At 37.2% G+C, this 20246-nt stretch overlaps 1 protein-coding gene across 3 annotated transcripts in view; it reads right to left on the bottom strand.

Annotated features, from left to right (window-relative positions):
* LOC144974403 (uncharacterized) overlaps positions 1–20246 on the bottom strand; it is a 70345-nt gene that overhangs the window by 28060 nt on the left and 22039 nt on the right. The window lies entirely within an intron of this gene.

A 20246-nucleotide genomic window follows, 5' to 3' on the forward strand; every position in this document is an offset into this window, starting at 1 on the left:
CCTGGGTTATTCCAGTCTTCCCTTGGAATAGACCCTAAAGACAAATTTCCCCTTGGGGATGAATAAAGGGAATTTTATTTTATTTTATTTTTTATAATACTGATCCAGCACATTTCGCCTTTTTGAAATTAGTCACATACACTCACCCTGAACTGCTAAACACATATAAAATACATTTTTTTATGTTTGGTCATAACACTTTTTAAAGTTCATATATAGAGCAAAGTGACTACCCAATGTGTTGGACCGTAGCCATCGTTAACATATTATTATAGCATGACTGACCAAAAAAAATGACGTCAAAAGACAAATCTTTAACCACAAAACTTATCAGAAACAACATAGTCGGGCTTATCAAAAGGTACAAGAAAAAGGTTCTGAGAAAAATTGTGTTTGAAATTTCGAATTGGTTCTCCACGCAGCTCTCCTAAGGTTGAACAACAATTTGAAACTCAATTCAGAATTCCGAGCTCAAGAATCCCATAATTTCAGAGCACTCAATTTTCAGTTAAAAGAAATGCCTATGTGGAAGAAGAGTTTAGGTAGTTTGAAAACTCAAACAGCTTAAATATGTGACCCCACCCCCACCCCCTCTCAAAACGGTTCTATGTCGGGATGATCTGGATAATGTGGAGAACATTGAATTCATAGGCAAAAGTAGGAAACTTGAGTTTTATTTCTAAATATTCTTTATTGTGGAGAATAAACAATGAATGAATGAATGATCTTGGCGACGCGGTCTCAAGGACGCTAGCTTGCCGTGATAACAATTGTGCGGTTGTCAGCATGTCCTCTGCTTGTTGGATTCCTTTTGTTATATATTTTCCATGTATCCCTCCCTGTCTTGTGCCAACAATTTTATTTACATCAAAATGCACAGTCTTCGTATTTCCTATTTCAATTCTATATTCACTTTTAGCGATCGGATTTATCCCGACATTTGAGACGGTAGATCACATAAAATACGATTCTGACCTTAGAACCAATGTTCTTCCATCTACTTCAGTTTGTCATAAAACCGGGCTGACTTGCTAGGTCATATATCGATATTATTAGAAGTGTAACTTTTGTCATCTGTTTGCCATCAATTGAAGCTGCACACACACACACACACACACACACACACACACACACACACACAATTTCGATCTGCTCAGTCTCATCCGTAGACAATTCTTTCGTAATATTTACCTACTTTCAAGTCATGATAGCTAACTAGAGAACTCGCTTCACAGACGAAGAAGAGACTTGTAAAGATCTCTGGTGAGGTCGCGATTTTTTATATTTTTTTTTTGGATTTTCAAAGACGCCCACCGTCCTCTCAGCAGTGATCGGGTAGCTGGGCCTGTTAGATCTGGCAGACAGAACTTTAATGGAACAGACTAGAGCCCGATAAATAAAAGGGGAGCAAAAAATGATATAAGGTCAGTTTAACGCCTTGGAAACCGGGATAAACTCCAACGCCATGACTTTTTCATTTTTGGATGTTTGAATTTTGGTCCTATAAAGTTCGTCTGTATCCTTCTGTAGACTAACATATTTAAATGCAGTTTAACCCTCTCCTTACCAGGCATTTTCAGGATTTTTCCAAAAACTTCACACCCAACATAACACAAAAATATATTTTTTTTATCACTCAAACACATAGCAGTAATGTTCTTGCGATACATAAATTTCTTTAGCAAAACATGCTCTACAACACACTGTTCATTATCTTAAAATTTTATGATGTACAAGAGAAATTTTAATAAAAATGTTGGTTGTATCGTAACGAATGTACGATTTTCCTATAGTTGATTAGGAGAGGGTTAAATTATCGTAGTAGACTAATATATTCTGTGAAAAAAACTTCAATTTTGTGTTTAACTTCTATTTTATATTTTTAAACGGATAATTGGGCAATCTCGTCCTCTTGTAAGGGTCTGGGAATTGGTAAATAGCAAACACACATCCAAATTTAACCATTTTTAAACCGATAAAGCCCCCCCCCCCCCCCACCCCCACCCCACTCCTTTCAACCCCACTTCTCCTCCCTCCCCCTCTCCTCCATCATTCTTCTTCTTCTTCTTCTTCTTCTTCCTCTTCTCCTTCTCCTTCTTCTTCTTCTCCTCCAATAATGGCAATAATAAATTTGAATAGCCCTTGTACATCAATTTGGCCCGTGCTCAACGACAATTTAAAGAATAATTTGGACAAGCGCAACGTCATTCAATGAAAGTTTCTAAGTGTTCATTATCACGAGTTATCAGCAATGACAGGATCCCCAGGGGCGTCTTATCTTCTGTTGTTGACAGGAGAGAGAGAGAGAGAGAGAGAGAGAGAGAGAGAGAGAGAGAGAGAGAGAGAGAGAGAGAGAGAGAGAGAGAGAGAAATCAACCGCAAAGGCGCCTGCGAGAGAAATTGAGAGAAACATAATAATTATATACAGAGGGATAGGGGGTGGCATGTGAGAGGGAGGGTGTGTGTGTGTGTGTGTGTGTGTTTGTGTGTGTGCGCGCGCGTGTGTGTGTATGTATGTGCGTGGGTTTGTGTTTGCGTGAATACCAAACAGAAATGAAAAAGAGGGAGATAGATATAGATAAAGAGAGAAATAGATAGATAGATAGATAGATAGATAGATAGATAGATAGATAGATAGATAGATAGATAGATATAGATAGATAGATAGATAGATAGATAGATAGATAGATAGATATAGATAGATAGATAGATAAGACAGAAGAGAGAGAGAGAGAGAGAGAGAGAGAAGGAGAGAGAGAGAGAGAGAATTATGTGGGAATCTCAAATGGATAAAAGTGAAGAGAGCTAGAAAGAAAGAGAAAATGGAGCTGTTAGATGGAGAAACAAAATGAGGGAGAATGGAAAGGGGGGGGGGGGGGGGGGGGGGAGAGGAGTAAAGATAGATAGATGGATGGATGGATGGATAGGTAGAAAGATAGATAGATAGACAGATGAGAAACCCCACGATCTCACGTGTGAAATCGAGCTCGCACATATATTCATTATAATGCCAGATTCAGAGGTAGAACACCATATCTATTCTTGAGATCCTATATCATGCAAAAAGATAAAAGGCATGTATTAAATGTCGGGTTGCCATTTTCTGCTGCATACTGACAACAAACATTCCAAATTTTCCACATATCAAAATGATAGACATAATATAGAGATTGTTGGGGTATAGTCAACGGGTAGATAGCTAATATGATAGGCAGGTAGGTGGCGCCACAGCTGGGAAATCTGTGGGTAGCGCTGATGGTTTAAGAAAGAAGAAAGTAGTCCTTCAGAGCCATTTGACCCCTGGAGCCGGAGTTTATCCTGGTCTCTATAGCGTAAAACGGACAATAGCAATTGCTGCTACCCTTTGGATGGGATGCTAGACTATCACAGAATATTTTCCCCCAGATCAAATAGATATAACTACCCAATCACTGCTGGGTGGACAGGGGGGGGGGGGGGGGGGTCATTAGAAAACCCTCAAAACACCCGGAATCGATCTCGATCCCTTTGCTTGTGAAGGGAGTGCTCTATCAATTGAACTATCGGGACCCCCGATGGTTAGATAAGAGGTATTATTTACTTCTTTTATTTACCAATACCTTTTCTTTTTACCATTTTAATTACCCTAAAACAACTTGCCAACTGTTCACTATTATAAGGGAATTAACGTATACAATCTAGTGGTGAAGATAACCGGGTTCAGCAGCCGGCATGACCTATCTTAAACAATGGCCTTGTCTAATTTTGATTCATTTATCGTGAACTGTGAATAAGTTCGATGACTCAGTGCGACAGCAACCGTTGACCCCATAAACCTACCCACCGGTCAAGTGGGTCTTTGTCTCATATTGATAGTGATAATGATATTATGCGTTATTATCAACTCTTCAAGCCATTCTATATTTGTATATCATACATGATATGTTGATGTAAAGCGCCAGTGAGCAATTCTAAATTGGAACTAGGCGCTATATAAATTCATTATATTATATAGACCCTAGAGACAAATTTCCCCTAGCTGGCAGTCTGTCAAACTATCTGTCTGTCGCCCTAGCTCAATTTGAGGCGCTGCACTGCGGTTGACGCCTGGGTTATACCAGTCTTCCCTTGGATTAGACCCTAGAGACAAATTTCCCTATAGGATGAATAAAAGGAATTATATATATATATATATATATATATATATATATATATATATATATATATATATATATATATATATATATATGTATATATTTTTTTTTTTTTTTTGTTTTTTTTTTTTGTTTTTTTTTTTTTTAATTATTTTATCCATCCATAATACAGAGCCCAGGAAGACCTTTATCAGTCCATCAACCCACCAACCCATCAACCCATCAATCCATCAATCCATCAATCCATCAACCCATCAATCCATCATTCCATCAATCCACCTACCTACCCCACCCACCCATCCATCCACAATGCAGAGCTGATGAAGACCTCTATCAATCCATCAACCCATCAATCCACTCATGCACCCATCTTTACATGGAGCCGAGGAAGACAACGGCATTCCTTCAAACATGAAGAGAGTAAAGGGGGGAACGAAGACGAAGAAGAAGAAAAGAAGAAGACCCCCCCCCCCCCCCCCCCCCGCCTTCCTCTCTTTTCCCCAATTACTAAAAAAAGTCCTCACACCAATCTGAAGTAGCATCGGAAAGAAAGATAATCTCCTTGCCATCATTCTCCACCCCCCTAGCATGCCGTGTAAACATTGAGAGTGCATCGATTCGTCATTGCAAATAGTTGGTCACTAACAAACCCCAAAAGCAGGCCTGGTACTCACAAGAGACGGGATAAGATGGATCATAGTGATGGCAAATAAAAAAAAAAAAAAATATTAATAATACATAAATAAACGGCTTTCCATATTTGTGAGCAACAACGCCATTCTTAGGACTCCCATTCGTCTTTAGTGTTTCCTTAATCATGTTCTTTATATATATATATATATATATATATATATATATATATATATATATATATATATATATATATTATATATATATATATATATATATATATATATATATAAAGGGAAACCGGAAACGTCCATATTATCTAAATGCGTTGATTAAAACTAAGCTTCCGTTCCATCCCTATTGTTATAAATATTTCTTCGAGCTTCAATGCAACATTTTCCATCATCATAGGTCCGGATAAGCACCAACGAACAAAATCAAACATAGCGAAATCTCGACCAGCTCCCAGACTGAATCAAATCAATTCTCGTATTCTCTCGTCCCCAAAGTCATTGGTACTTGGTACAAGAGTTCAGTCAACATAGAGGGTACAACCATTTATTTCAATAAAGGGTCCATTTTTTTTATCAAATACAATTCGTCAAAATTCTTTGAGAGACTCATTTTATTTAGTCATCACCCCCCCCCCCCCCCCCTTGCCCAAAGTTACAGATCAGGAACGCCGTTAATTAAGTACGAAAAAAAAATCTTTTAGGGAAATAGATTTTAACAAGATTTTAAATCTAGAAAATTAGACAAATTAAGGTAAAAATTATTTTCAAAATGCGTAATTTGGATGATAAAGGATAAAACAAGGATTGCCAGTCACGTGGTAAAGAAGAAATCACAGAAATAGTATTAACTAAATTACGATCTCTCTCTCTCTCTCTCTCTCTCTCTCTCTCTCTCTCTCTCTCTCTCTCTCTCTCTCTCTCTCTCTTTGCTTCTTTCTCTCTCTCTCTCTCTATTTCCTCATAGTACAACACAAATAACATCCCTAAGGGCAGTCATTACAGAGAGAGAGATAACCAAAATACATGTAAAGAGAATTATTATGATGGCATCAAAGCCCGAGTTCCATCAAAAGGAAGGCCATTAACGATTCTACAAGTGTGATCATTATCACGCTTTAACCCTTTCGAGGTCGGGTTCCACTACGCTCTAACCTAACAACACAACACCGTGTTCACCAAGACAATAATTAAGAGCTTCATTGAATGAAAATGCATCCCGGCTTGTAAGTTGGAAAGTTTAGAAAAAAAAAATGAAGGAAAGAAATTTCATTTCCAATTCAGATCATGTGGACGTTCCGGATTTCCCCTTTATCAACATAATAGACGATACGAAAAAGACAAGAAAACTATAACAACCATGTCAATAATCTCAAATTCGCTTCTGTATTCTTCTCTAACTCTTAATACTCTTCAACAGCCGTAACTCACTTCTTTCTAATGACGCATGGTAACTTAGTAACACTGGCTCTAAACTATCGGAACAATGGCGGACGCCCGTATGAAATATTTCTCCAGCGAGCATAAAAGCGTATCCAGAGGGGGAAAAACCACATAAATCCGATCATGTTTTGACTTTTACAGATTCTGATCACAAGACATATGTGCAGTTCTAGCCAGCATGAAGAATAAAAAGTAATGATTTTATTTATTTAGAACCAAGATGGCCGCCGTTGCCGGGCGGCGTGACATCAGACTATTGAATCAAATTGCCATCTGCTACATGTTGGTAAATAGGATAGTACCCGAAACGTCCGTGTCAAGTTGTATTTTTTGTATCATTTACATTGAAGCATATATTTATCTAGGACACCATCGTGTCTCGTCAAATAAAACCATTTTTAAAATGAGCTTTAAATGAGCTTTTATATCGCGCAATATCCACTAAATGTGCTCAAAGCGCTTTACAAAGGGTCCCTGACCAACATCAAAACGTAACATGTAGAACGAGACATAACGCGTGTTAGGCGATATTACAAATTTTTTTTTCCGACAGAGACAACGCTGTTGACGGCCAGGTACTCATTTTACACCTGAGTACGGTGAGAGAATGTGAGTAAAGAGTCTTTTCCAAGGACTCAGCTATGCGCCACCGAGCGAGGCTCGAACCCAGAACCTTCCGATCCGAAAGCGAGTGTCATACCACAAGACCATAGCCCCACCATGTTGTTGATTTGGGACCAAATATAAATTCTGATAATATATTATAACAAAATCCACCATCGTCGTTAAAGGGTTCCATTTAACCCTCTCATTACCAGCCATTTTCAGAATTTTCCCAAAAACTTGACACCCAACTAACACAAAAACATATCTTTGATCACTCAAACAAAATGGCAGTAAGTTCTTGCAATACATAATTGCTTTGTCAAAACATGCTCTACAACACATTGTTCATTTTCTTTAAATTTTATGATGTACAAAAAGAAATCTGAATAAGAAAAATGTTGGTTGTATCGTAACAAATGTGACGATTTTCCTTAGGTTGGTAAGGAGAGAGGGTTAAAGGATTGCCATTAGCGCATCTACCAGACGAGTGTGAACATTAGAGATTAATGTATCGTAAAAATCTTTACCTCTTTGTTTCGTTTATTAATAATAACGGAATCCTCATTTCATTTCTTGCCTTGGGTCTCTATCGATAAGTTGCTGCTGGTGCACTCGCTCGTCTCACAAGCAAAGCGATCGGAATATGTCCCGGTGTATTTGTGGGTTGTTTTTTTTTTTTTATCTGCTGCTGTTGTTGTTATTGTTGTTGCTGTTGTTGTTTTTGTTGTTGTTACTGTTTTTGTTGCTACTGTTTTTGTTGCTACTGTTTTTGTTGCTACTGTTTTTGTTGCTACTGTTTTTGTTGTCTGTTGTTGTTGTTACTGTTTTTGTTGTTACTGTTTTTGTTGTTACTGTTTTTGTTGTTACTGTTTTTGTTGTTACTGTTTTTATTGTTACTGTTTTTATTGTTGTCTGTTGTTGTTTGTTGTTGTTGGGACTCCTCTATTCACCCAGCAGCGAGAGATAAACTGGTTGGGTCAGTTCCAAAATAGCAGAAAGTACTTTATGATGGCATCAAAGCCCGAGTTCCATCTAAAGGAAGGCCATTAACGATTTTACAAGTGTGATCATTATCACGTTTTAACCCTTTCGAGGTCGGGTTCCACTATCCTCTAACCTAACTCGTCTCACAAGCAAGGCGATCGGAATCGGTCCCGGTGTATTCGTGGGGTTGTTTTTTGCTGCTGTTGTTTGTTGTTATTTTTTGCTGTTCTTTTGTTGCTGTTGCTTTTGTTGCTGTTGTTGTTTTTTGCTGTTGTTGTTAGGACTCCTCTTTTCACCCAGCAGCGATAGATAAACTGGTTGGATCAGTTCCAAAATAGCAGAAAGCACCTACTTTGTTATGGACTAGCTCCAAAGCATTTGACCAGTTAACTGGAGTACACTGGAAAAAAAATCGCATTTAAAAATTTGTCCACAAAACTCGCCCTTTAAATTATTTCGTTCGATGACCCTCATCTTGGTATAAAAAAAACCTCAAACCAGAGACTTTTAAAGAAGACTTAACGAAGTCCCCGGTTTGAGAATTTATGTGTGAAGATGAGGATCGTTTCAATCAATTGATATTTGAAGGGCGAGTTTTCTGATCAAATTTTTAAATAAGATATTTTTTCTAGAGTACGGCAGTTAATTGTTTAATTCTAAATTCTTTTTAGAAGTTTAACCGATAGAGCCAGTATTTTACTAACATAAAATGATATATTATTAACTCACTCAATCCTAGAGATTTTTACTACTTTCAAAATTGGAAAAAAAAATGTATTAAAAATGACCATGTATGTGCATAGATAGTTTTATTCAACTATCATTAACATGTAAAAACTAAAAACATTAGCTTTGATACTACGCCTATTATTTGTCTCAGAAAAAAATGTAATAAATAGGCATGGGGTAAAAGTAACCCCGGGTACACTACGGATATAGTCGATGTTAGGGTTGAGTGAGTTAAGGAGCTAGCTACTCTCTATTCTGCAAAACCACCAAAGTCATTTCATTCAAAGACGATAGAGAACAACGTGGCAGTTGAAAAAGAGACATTAAGAGATATGTAAATATTATATACATGTACAACATCCACCAGCAGTGAACTTCCGGGCCAGCCCCCGCCCGTCTATATTTTATTACAGATGGATGTGGCCAACTTCGACAGATATAAAATTAGCAAATATGTCACGTGCATGTGAACAGAAACGAAATAAATTTCAATCTGTAAAAAAAATAAAAAAATTAAAAGAAACCAGTTCTACACATCGTCAAACACATACATTGCCATGGGATGTATTTTTATTTAAATGGTTTGCTGTAATGTAAAAATGAATTTAAGCACGTACGCCCTTTGCAGTTTTGTTTGCCATTCTTTCTCTCTCTCTTCCCCCCCCCCCACCCCCCTCTCTCTCTCTCTCTCTCTCTCTCTCTCTCTCTCTCTCTCTCTCTCTCTCTCTCTCTCTCTCTCTCTCTCTCTCTCTCTCTCCCCTCTCAAATGTCATTTTGTAAAGTAAATGTTATTTTACATTTTGTTATAGGATTGTTAGACATTTATTGTGTATAATAGATTATGGTTCATTAATGTTAAATACGATTGCCATTCGTGGTATTTAATATAATTTAGATACGATAAGAATCATTGGTGGTTTATGAGTCCTGATTCACGGTTTAATCTGTTGTACCTATATTGATACGGGTCAATGGCCTTTTAATAAATAAAAGTTATCGACTCTCTCTCTCTCTCTCTCTCTCTCTCCCTCACACACACACATACACACACACATTATATATATATATATATATATATATATATATATATATATATATATATATACACACACGTGTGTGTGTGTATGTGTGAATATGTCAAGTGTATCTATTTACCTGTCCACCCATCGACCTATCTACCTATCGACCTATCTATCTATCTATCTATCTATCTATCTATCTGTCTATCCATCTGGCTATCTATCTATCTATCTATCTATCTATCTATCTATCTATCTATCTATCTATCTATCTATCTATCTATCTATCTATCTATCTATCTATCTATCCATCCATCCATCCATCCATCCTTCGTTTTAATATATAACATTTCTAATAAGGCCATCGAAATAAAAATCGATGATATACACTTGACAGATAAAATCCGAAGGGCACTAAAAAGGTCTTGGATCAAAGCAGGGAAGACTTAATGATGCCACCAGCGATGATTACAGAGATCAGTAGTATCATGGTTAATCCTCTACATCCAAAGGCGACTGTCTAACAAGACCATAAGAACACGGAACCCGCACAATGGAACATTTCATTAATTCCGTCTCTTTCGAATAACACAGTCCGTATTATCGAAACACGACTGTATACGGTTTGCTGATGAAAGCGAGGCGAGTCTTGGCCAAGCCAATAGATTTCATTTCATCAATCTTAAAGTTGACGCTACAGGTCCAAAATGGTATCCCTTAGTATATAACAACATAGAATATAAATACAGCCTATCCAGACTAATTTCCGTTACAGTGTAGTGTGAAGTGAGGCTTCCCTTCCTATCTATCTATCTATCTATCTATCTATCTATCTATCCATCCATCCATCCATCCATCGTTTTAATATATAACTTCTAATAAGGCCATCGAAATAAAAATCGATGATATAAACTTGACAGCTGAAAACCGAAGGGCACTAAAAAGAGGTCTCGACTGTCAGACAAGACTACAAGAACACGAACCCGCACAATGGAACATTAACTCACCCAATCCTTGAGATTTTTGCTTCTTTCCAAAATTGGAGAAAAAAAAGTGTATTAAAAATGAGCATGTGTACCGATATTCTTATTCAACTAAAAACTATAAACATTAGCTTTGATACTACACCTAAAATTTGTCTCAGAAAAATTTAATAAATAGCATGGGGTAAAAGTAACCCGGGTGAATTACGGATATAGTCGGTTTTAGGGTTGAGTGAGTTAAATTAATTTCGTCTCTTTCGGATAACACAGTCCGAATTATCGAAACACGACTGTACACGGTTTGTTGATGAAAGAGAGGCGAGTCCTGGCCAAGCCAATAGATTTCATTTCATCAATCTTAAAGTTGACGCTACAGGTCGAACATGGTATCCCTTAGTATATAACAACATAGAATATAAATACAGCAGATCCAGACTAATTTCCGTTACAGTGTAGTGTGGTGAAGTGAGGCTTCCCTTCCCACTCCCCATCCCCTCTTCTTCCCAAATCCCCCCTCACCACACTGAAACGTGTATATATAGCAGATAGAGATCTAAGAGGGTCAAACATATTCATTCGAACTATTCTGGGGGTAGATATTGATGATATGTTGTTTTTTTGTTTGTTTTTGTTTTTTTTTTAAGGGTTTTAGGGCGCTTGCAACACATTTTGGTCATATCAGCGCCAGTAAAAAGGAAGAAAATGGGATAGTAAAAAAGTTCTAGAATTACCATTAAAGCATCCAAGAATAAGGCAGACAAAGGGGAATTTGGTTCAAATAGGAAACGGGTGTAGATTCTAAGAGCACACTATCAAAGTACTAAGTTTGAGATCACCTTAAAGTCTCATCGAAACACAAGCACAGGTCCCCACTAAATGGAACACACTCAAATGTTTACAAATCATATTTCATATGATAATACAAGAATAATACAATGCATAATATCACAATTATAAGACAATAAATATCATCTCCCAAGATTAACTATACTTTTGACTGTTTCCCTCTCAGCCAGGGTTTCAGGCCATGGCCAGGACAAAACCAAGTTATCTCATTCCAAGACAAAGACAGAAAGCCTGTTGGAAAACAGATATAGGGGTACAGAAGAAACAGGAAGTACCTCCCTGTTGACGACGACGATGATGATAATGACGACGACAATATTCACCAATTACCATAATATTATAGATACACCGTGGAAACCATAACAAATTAATTATGCGCGAAATTAAGCGTGCTAAGTTGAAGTGGTAATGCGTATGCATGCAGTCACAGAAGACTCTGTCATGGCAATGGTCTTTGTCTCAATAAGTGTTAACCTTTTAACGCCGATAATGAGACTTCGAATTAATCTCAATAATTATCTACAATGTACGTTACAGAGCAAATTTGAGATTTTGATAAAGCGCAGCTTCCACTAAAAGGGTCACCCTAGCTTAGTTGGTAGAGCACTCGCTTTAAACACAAAGAAACTGAGTACAACTCTGGTGAAGTGGAGTTTCTTTTTGTTTTGTTTTTTTTTGTTTTATTTTTTTTTTTTTTTTGGGGGGGGGGGGGGGTTGTTTTTTCCTGAGCCCTCTGTCGAGGTCTCCGTAAACGCATGGCCTGATATGTACTAACTAGTGCGGATGGGTCCCAAGCATGTTTAAGGACCGCGGTTCTACGGTCCCTGGGAAATGAGAGCCGCCCAAGGACCGGTTCCGTTCGAAGAAAAATTCATCACCAAAGAAGACGAAGATCACAAGGGGGGGGGGGGGGGTGAGCTTTTATACAGAACAATATCCACTACACGTGCTCAAAGCGCTTTACAAAGGGTCCCTGACGAACAGCAACACGTAACATAACTAACGCCTGTTAGAGGAAAATACCATTTTTCCCCCGACAGAGACAACACTATTAACGGCCAGGTACTCATTTTACACTCGAGTATGGTGAGAGAATGTGAGTAAAGAGTCTTTTCCAAGACGCAACTATGCGCCGAACGATGCTCGAACCCAGGACCTTCCTATACGAAAGCGAGCGTCATACCACAAGACCACATAGCCGCACAAATACATCAATGGTGAGTTGTAATCAATAGATCAACCAGCAGTATAATTTTTTTCTTTGAGCACTTCTAACAATTCACTTTTCACTTCCAATAGGCTTCAACAGTCGTGACGTCACTTCCCTCGTGATGACGCATTGTAACTTAGTAACTGGTTCTAAATATCGGAAAAATGTCGGACGCCCTTATGAAATACTTCTACGAGCATAAAAGTGTATCCAGAGGAGAAAAACATAAATCTGATCATGTTTTGACTTTTATACATTCTGATCACATGACACGTGAAAAAGTTCTAGCCAGCATAAAGAATAAAAAGTACCGATTTTCTTTGTTAAGAACCAAGCTGCTCGTTGCTGGGCGGACGGGACATCAGACTATCGAATCAAAAATTGGGTAATCGTTTTCTTTTGTGACGCAATTTCTTTTGGTTAGTATCAGGCCTTAAGTTAAAGTTTACGAAGGCGACGCCTCTGTCCACCAAGAAGTGATAGGGTAGCTGGATTACTCTTTGTAAAGCGCTTTGAGCATATTTAGTGGATATTGCGCTATATAAAAGCTCAATTTAAGTTAATTTTTATAATTTTATAGCTCAAAATTCAATTCAAAGCATAAACAGTCATCCCAACAAAATACTGTTTTGAGAAGAATGTTCACGTTCACATATGTTTGTGTACATAATAATATGTATAATAATCACTTCAACCTTCGATGATAATGGCAGTTCGTGTGCATTGTGCAGGCGTGTGTCCTCAGAGCATACATACACCCTGGCAGATTTGACCCCGACTGACCTTTTGACCTCCGAATATTACATTATGTTATACCATGTTATACCATCCAATTTTACTAGCTACTACGATACAATTTTATAAGCTCTAAGCTCCTACTGTTTCGTGTCCTTGGAGTATCGAGGCAGGTGAAGCAGAGATAGCATTGACATGTTATCTCTTATCTGGCCATAAAAAAGGACGAGCAAAAGGCCAAGCAAGATTATTTCTTGGTAAAAAGACGTCGAGCACTATCTTAAAAATCCTCTTGACTCTTAGTCTTAGCAAATTGCAAACATCGCCCTCTGTTTCTGTATATATATATATTTTTTACTGATAAGTTAAAGCTGTTCAAAACTCGTACTTTAACATGAAGATAACAACAACATGTGATTATTAAGTCCGAAGTAACACACCATTGTATTGATCTGATAAATATATTAATCTGTATATTATGTGTTTAATAGCAAATGTCGCTCTATATTTATGTAGGCCACTATTGGAATGTATAATTTTTTTTATTTTATTTATTATTTATATTTTTTTTTTTGGAGGGGGGGGGGGGTATATATTTAAAAAGAGTATTACGATAAAGAAACCGGGTTGAAAGGTCCTTAGCTTACACACCATTGCATATATATCGGTATCCTATTGTTATATTAAATGTAAATGTTGCTGCTCGAAGCTCGAAGAAATAAATAATATGGAATTGAATGTCAACTTCGATTTAATATAAGAAAACAGATAAAATGGACGTTTCGAGTTTCCCCTTTATCAACCAAACAAGATGAATGAAACGTTACAGACGAATGAGATAATGTGATAGTGGCGTTGTTAAGATAAATAAACAAAAACATTGATGGGTTGGAAATAGTAGATATATGCTCCTTTGTAAGGAAGCACGAATTAAAATAGAACAATAGCTATTCATAAAAGGTGCACAATAATTATTTTTTAAATGAGCTTTATATAGCGCAATATCCACTAAATGTACTCAAAGCGGTCCCTGATCAACAGCAACATTTAACATGTAGGACGGAACATGCCGCCTGTTACGCTGTTAACGGCTAGGTACTCATTTTACACCCGAGTACGGTGAGAGAATGTGAGTAAAGAGCCTTTTCCAAGGACTCAACTATGCGCCGAGCCTCGAACCTAGGACCGTCCGATCCGAAAGAGAGTGTCATACCACAAGACCACATAGCCGCACTTAATTAAGTCAAAAGAGGGGAAGCGGGGAGGAACTGTGTAACGCAGTATAGAAAGTGAAATACAATGTTGTTGGGAAATAAACACAATGGAATTGGAACAAAATACAAAATATAAGGGATGTATGTGTTAAAATCATTATTATAAATACCACTCGGTTTGATATCATACACGAGTAAGCACTTCTGCACGATTTTTATGAACATTTATTGATTGGGTTCAGATTTCAGCTCACCCTGAGGAGGTATCACTGGTGACGATTATTGTTATTAGTTTTTGTCGATGAAAAGAAGAATAACAGTAATTGTTTGCTGAAGTGGGGTGTAATGTGTCTTCATAGTAATGTCAAATGTACCATACGTAATAATAATATGCTACAAACATTTTATGGAAACTATTTTTGTTACGCTTATCCCCCTCCTAACCTCTCTCTCTCTCTCTCTCTCTCTCTCTCTCTCTCTCTCTCTCTCTCTCTCTCTCTCTCTCCCTCTCTCTCATTGTCTCCCGTTTCTTTCCCTCTCCCACAATATCTCTTTTATCTCTCTGTCTCTTCCTTGTTCCCTCCCCTCTCTCTACTCTCCAACTCTCCTTTCCATTTTTTTCAAAATGCCAAATTATGCGATTATTCATGATTCATATCCAATATAATTACCGCCCCTATATTTTCCACAGATACAACTTCAAACCACTTGTCAATACTCTTAACAGCACCACTATCACTAACACCATCATCATCATCAGCATCATCACCACCATCATCACCATAACATCGTCATTGCCATCCTCATCATCATCATCAGTAGTGATAGTGATAGTAGTAGTAACAGTAGTAGTAGATGTAGTAGTAGTAGTAGTAGTAGTAGTAGTAGTAGTAGTAGTAGTAGTAGTAGTAGTCGTATCACCATTGTTCTTCTTCTTCTTCTTCTTCTTATTCTTATTATTATTATTATTATTATTATTATTATTATTATTATTATTATTATTATTATTATTATTACTATTACTATTATTATTATTATTATTATTATTATTATTATTTATTATTATATTATTATTATTATCATTATCATTATTATTATTATTATTATTATATTATTATACTGACAGTGTCATTGTTGCTGTTTTACAATATACCCCTATCATGTTTACCAAATACACCACTTCCATTTTTTACTGCTACTACTAGTATCACTGCAACCACCAGCTCTACCAGTCTACAACTACATTCATTATTATCATCCCCAACACCACCACCACCACCACCACCCCCTGTCACTGCCTAATAATTCACGTACCACCCACCCTCTCTCACACCGTACTGCTCAATTTAATCGTTTTTTATACATGCTTTTGCCAACACATTTTTATTTCCATCAACGGAATAGACTCAGCAAGATTTAGACGCATTTCATGACACGAAAGAAACCTGTCATAAGAAAAAAAAAACATATCTAAATTAGAATATTATTAACAATAAAAATCACAATCACAATAGATAGCACGCAGACTATGTGAGCATGCGTGAGCTTGTGTGAGCATGTGTTGTATGTCATTGCAACCGAGATAAAGAACAATGTGTAGATAAACAAAACACAGCTGGAGGAGAAAAGAGAAAACAGCTTTTACGACACAGTATAATGAGAATGCACGCGTTCACCACACACACACACACACACACACACACACACGTGCACATTATACGTACGTTCATACACACACACACGTATATATATATATATATATATATATATATATATATATATATATATATATATATATATATATGTATGCCATGTCGCCATAGATTCTCAACTTTGTGTTTATACATTTTTATGCATGCCACGGCTATAAACGAATTTCCATTTTTTTTAATGAATAAAGTATATGAATAAATATTATTATTATTATTATTATTATTATTATTATTATTATTATTATTATTATTATTATTATTATTATTATTATTATTATTATTATTATTATTATTATTATAGTATGCGCTTGGCAAAGAAGATCACAACATTGCTATCCGGAAGTAAAAAGGATCAACACACAAAACTATGCGTAAACTTGAACGTTTATAGTCTGATTAATACTTTTTAGTGAGAATTACTCTTTAAAGCGGATGGCAATCTCTCTCTCTCTCTCTCTCTCTCTCTCTCTCTCTCTCTCTCTCTCTCTCTCTCTCTCTCTCTCTCTCTCTCACTCACACACACACACACACACACACACACACACACATATATATATATATATATATAATACATGTTACTGATTCAATTTCATTCAACTGAGACCTTGATTGTGACGAATCTCACGTAGGCCTACACACAGAGTAAAAGAAATAAACAATAAAATAAAACGAAGTAAAATAAAACATAACCAAACACGAATCAGACTGGTGAAAATGCCAAACGAACATACCTACGGTACCTATACTGATGCTATGCGTTTGGGTAGAATGTTCACAAGAACCGCCAGCCGGATATACCGTGCTAACACACAAAACGGTGTGAAACCTTGAGCGTTTATATTTAGTCTATTTGATAAAATTTATTGAGAATTTTTTTTAAAAACTGCATAGCCAGCCGTTTTGTATAGAAGGAACGAAATTGACTTCACTTAGCTCTGTTATTGTTTTTAGCCAGCCGTTTTTTATGATTTGTTCTCAGTAAATTGAATCAATCAGACTATAAACGCTCAAATTTTCAGTTTTTGGTGTTCGGGGGTTATCTCAAGTCTCTACCGTTAAACGGACTATGGGCATGATCTACATTAACTTTCCATGTGCTCGAGGCCATTGGTCACATTGCAACAAGTGCTCAAAATGACCCACTTAGGAAAAGTGTTCATAGATTTTGAACTATCTACCAATACGATAGGTCATTGTGTTCAGCTTGACACTTGGGTATGTTTACAACTTTCGTAAACAAAGCAGCGTGTTTACATTTGTTAAGATATATCCAATCGTTGGACAGCAACAAATCATGTGATTGATGACTCGGTTGAACGAAAACATGAATATAGATAGTTCGAAGATGACGTCACTCAGGCCTTTGTTATTGTTTTTGCCATCCGCGTTTGTGAGTTGTTTCATCATAAACTGTATTAACCAGACTATAAAAGATCATGGTTACACAGAGTTTGTGTGTTGGTCCGTTATACTTCCGGGTGGCAATGTTGTGAACTCCTTGGCCAAGCGCATTCTATCTATAGACAGAATACGCTTGTCTAAGAAGCTCAAAACATTGCCATCCGGAAGTAAAACGGAACAACACACAAAACTGTGTGTAACCATGATCGTTTATAGTCAAGTTAATACATTTTAGTGAGAATTACTCATCAACGCGGATGACAAAAAACAACAAAGACCTGAGTGACGTCAACTAAGAACTCTCTATAGATAGTATGCAGATGACGTCACTCAGGCCTTTGTTATTGTTTTTGCCATCCGCGTTTGTGAGTTGTTCTTACTAAACTGTATTAACCCGACTATAAAAGTTCATGGTTACACAGAGTTTGTGTGTTGGTCCGTTATACTTCCGGATGGCAATGTTGTTAACTCCTTGGCCAAGCGCATTCTATCTATAGATAGTTCGAAGATGACGTCACTCAGGTCTTTGTTATTGTTTTTTGCCATCCGCTTTCATGAGTAATGCTCACTGAACTGTATTAACCCGACTTTAAAAGTTCATGGATACACACAGTTGTGTGTGTTAGTCCGTTATACTTTCGTCATGAGCACAAGCGCATACTATCTATAGATAGAATGCGCTTGGCCAAGGAGTTCACAACATTGCCATCCGGAAGTATAACGGACCAACACACAAACTCTGTGTAACCATGAACTTTTATAGTCTGGTTAATACAGTTTAGTGAGAACAACTCACAAACGCGGATGGCAAAAACAATAACAAAGGCCTGAGTGACGTCATCTGCATACTATCTATAGATCGCTCCCATTGCAGTTACTTGCTACCATTGAATCGGAAGCAAACAGACCCAACCATCTGATCACTGCTGATCACTGCTGCGAATGGGGAAAGGGGGGGGGGGGGGGTGTTCAGAAACAATGATCTCGATGGTGGATCTCCCGGATCGACGTGGGTCCCTTTGCCACGCACAATGGATTTCCTTTCATGTCACACAAGTGATGATAATAATAATTGATAAATTCGTCCAAAACAGGAAATCTTCCTATTGATTTACTTTCATCATAACGGTGATAATGAAAGCGATCTATGTTTAGCCTCCATTCCAACCGAGTCACCAGTCACGTAGATAGTTTTTTTGTTTTTTTTTTTTTTTTTTTGCTGTTCAATGAGTGAACTTAAAATTACTTTTAAAATGAAAATACTACGATGCATAGTTTAGCAACAATTAGCAATATTGGTCGGCTTAAATGGCACGCTAACTATCCCACATTGTAAAAAGTTTTGGACAAAGTTCCTTGGAACGACTTTTATATTATCTTAGACGCCTCCCTTTTATTAAAAACTGTTTTGTTTTGTTTTTTTGGGGGTTTTTTTTTTTTGGATTCAAAGGGCAAACCGTTAACGCTAGCGCTATATGTTGAACGAAATTTGGCTTGGGAATTTTTAAAAAGGTGAGAGAAAGTGAAAATGTGACTCATCGCCTCAAAACGGTATCGGTATTATGCCGTGTTCAGCAGGTTCAGGTGCCAAACTAAGGATAAGGTCTCAACATATTATTGATTCTATGCCTTTAGGTAAAATACCAATTATGATACACACTCCCTCCCCTTTGTATCGGGGGGGGGGGGGGGGGGGGGCACCCCGACTCACCCATCAACCCTAACTGTAACCTAACTATATACTATAACCTGATGAAAGAATTTTTGCCATCACTTACAACATCGAAATGGGAGCGATCTATTTTCATGTTTTCGTCCAACTCGGTCATCGATCACATGATTTGTTGCTGTACAACGATTGGATATATCTTAAATGTAAACACGCTGCTTTGTTTATGAACGTTGTAAGCAGCCCATGTTCCAAGCTGAATAAAATGACCAATCGTGATGTTAGATATTTAAAAAGTTGTGAATACTTTTCACTAAGTGGGTCACTTTGAGCACGTTTTGCAATGTGACCAATGACCTCGAGCACATGGAAATGTAATATAGATAGTATGCGCTTGGCTAAGAAGCTCATAACATTGCCATCCGGAAGTATAACGGACCAACACACAAAACTGTGTGCATCCATGAACGATTATAGTCAGGTTAATACAGTTTAGTGAGCATTACTCATAAACGCGGATGGCAAAAAAACAATAACAAAGACACGAGTGACGTCATCTTCGAACTATCTATCGATCATGCCCATTGATGGGAAACACAGAAAGTAATAATAACGTCACCGGCGACAAACGACTCGGCAAATTGCTTTTGAATATAGAAAAAAAAACCACACCCTTTATTAAAATGAAACTTACCTCAAAATGTAATATATGTACTGGACATTGCAACTAATTGGAATCCATAAGACCTAATGGCTAAAAGATTAATAATATAATGAAAGTGCTGTGAAACTACGGAAGTCCTACCTCCGGAGGGAATTTCTATGACGGCTTTACTTTCATATTATTAGTGGTCGACACCCCACCCCATTCACCAGTTACTCTCATAATAGGCGACACTCCACTTCTGACAAAATGGTATA

The sequence above is a fragment of the Berghia stephanieae genome, chromosome 6 (assembly GCF_034508935.2).
Source record: "Berghia stephanieae isolate SIO BIC M18660-M18661 chromosome 6, UCSD_Bste_1.3, whole genome shotgun sequence".
NCBI classification, from domain to species: Eukaryota; Metazoa; Mollusca; class Gastropoda; order Nudibranchia; family Aeolidiidae; genus Berghia; species Berghia stephanieae.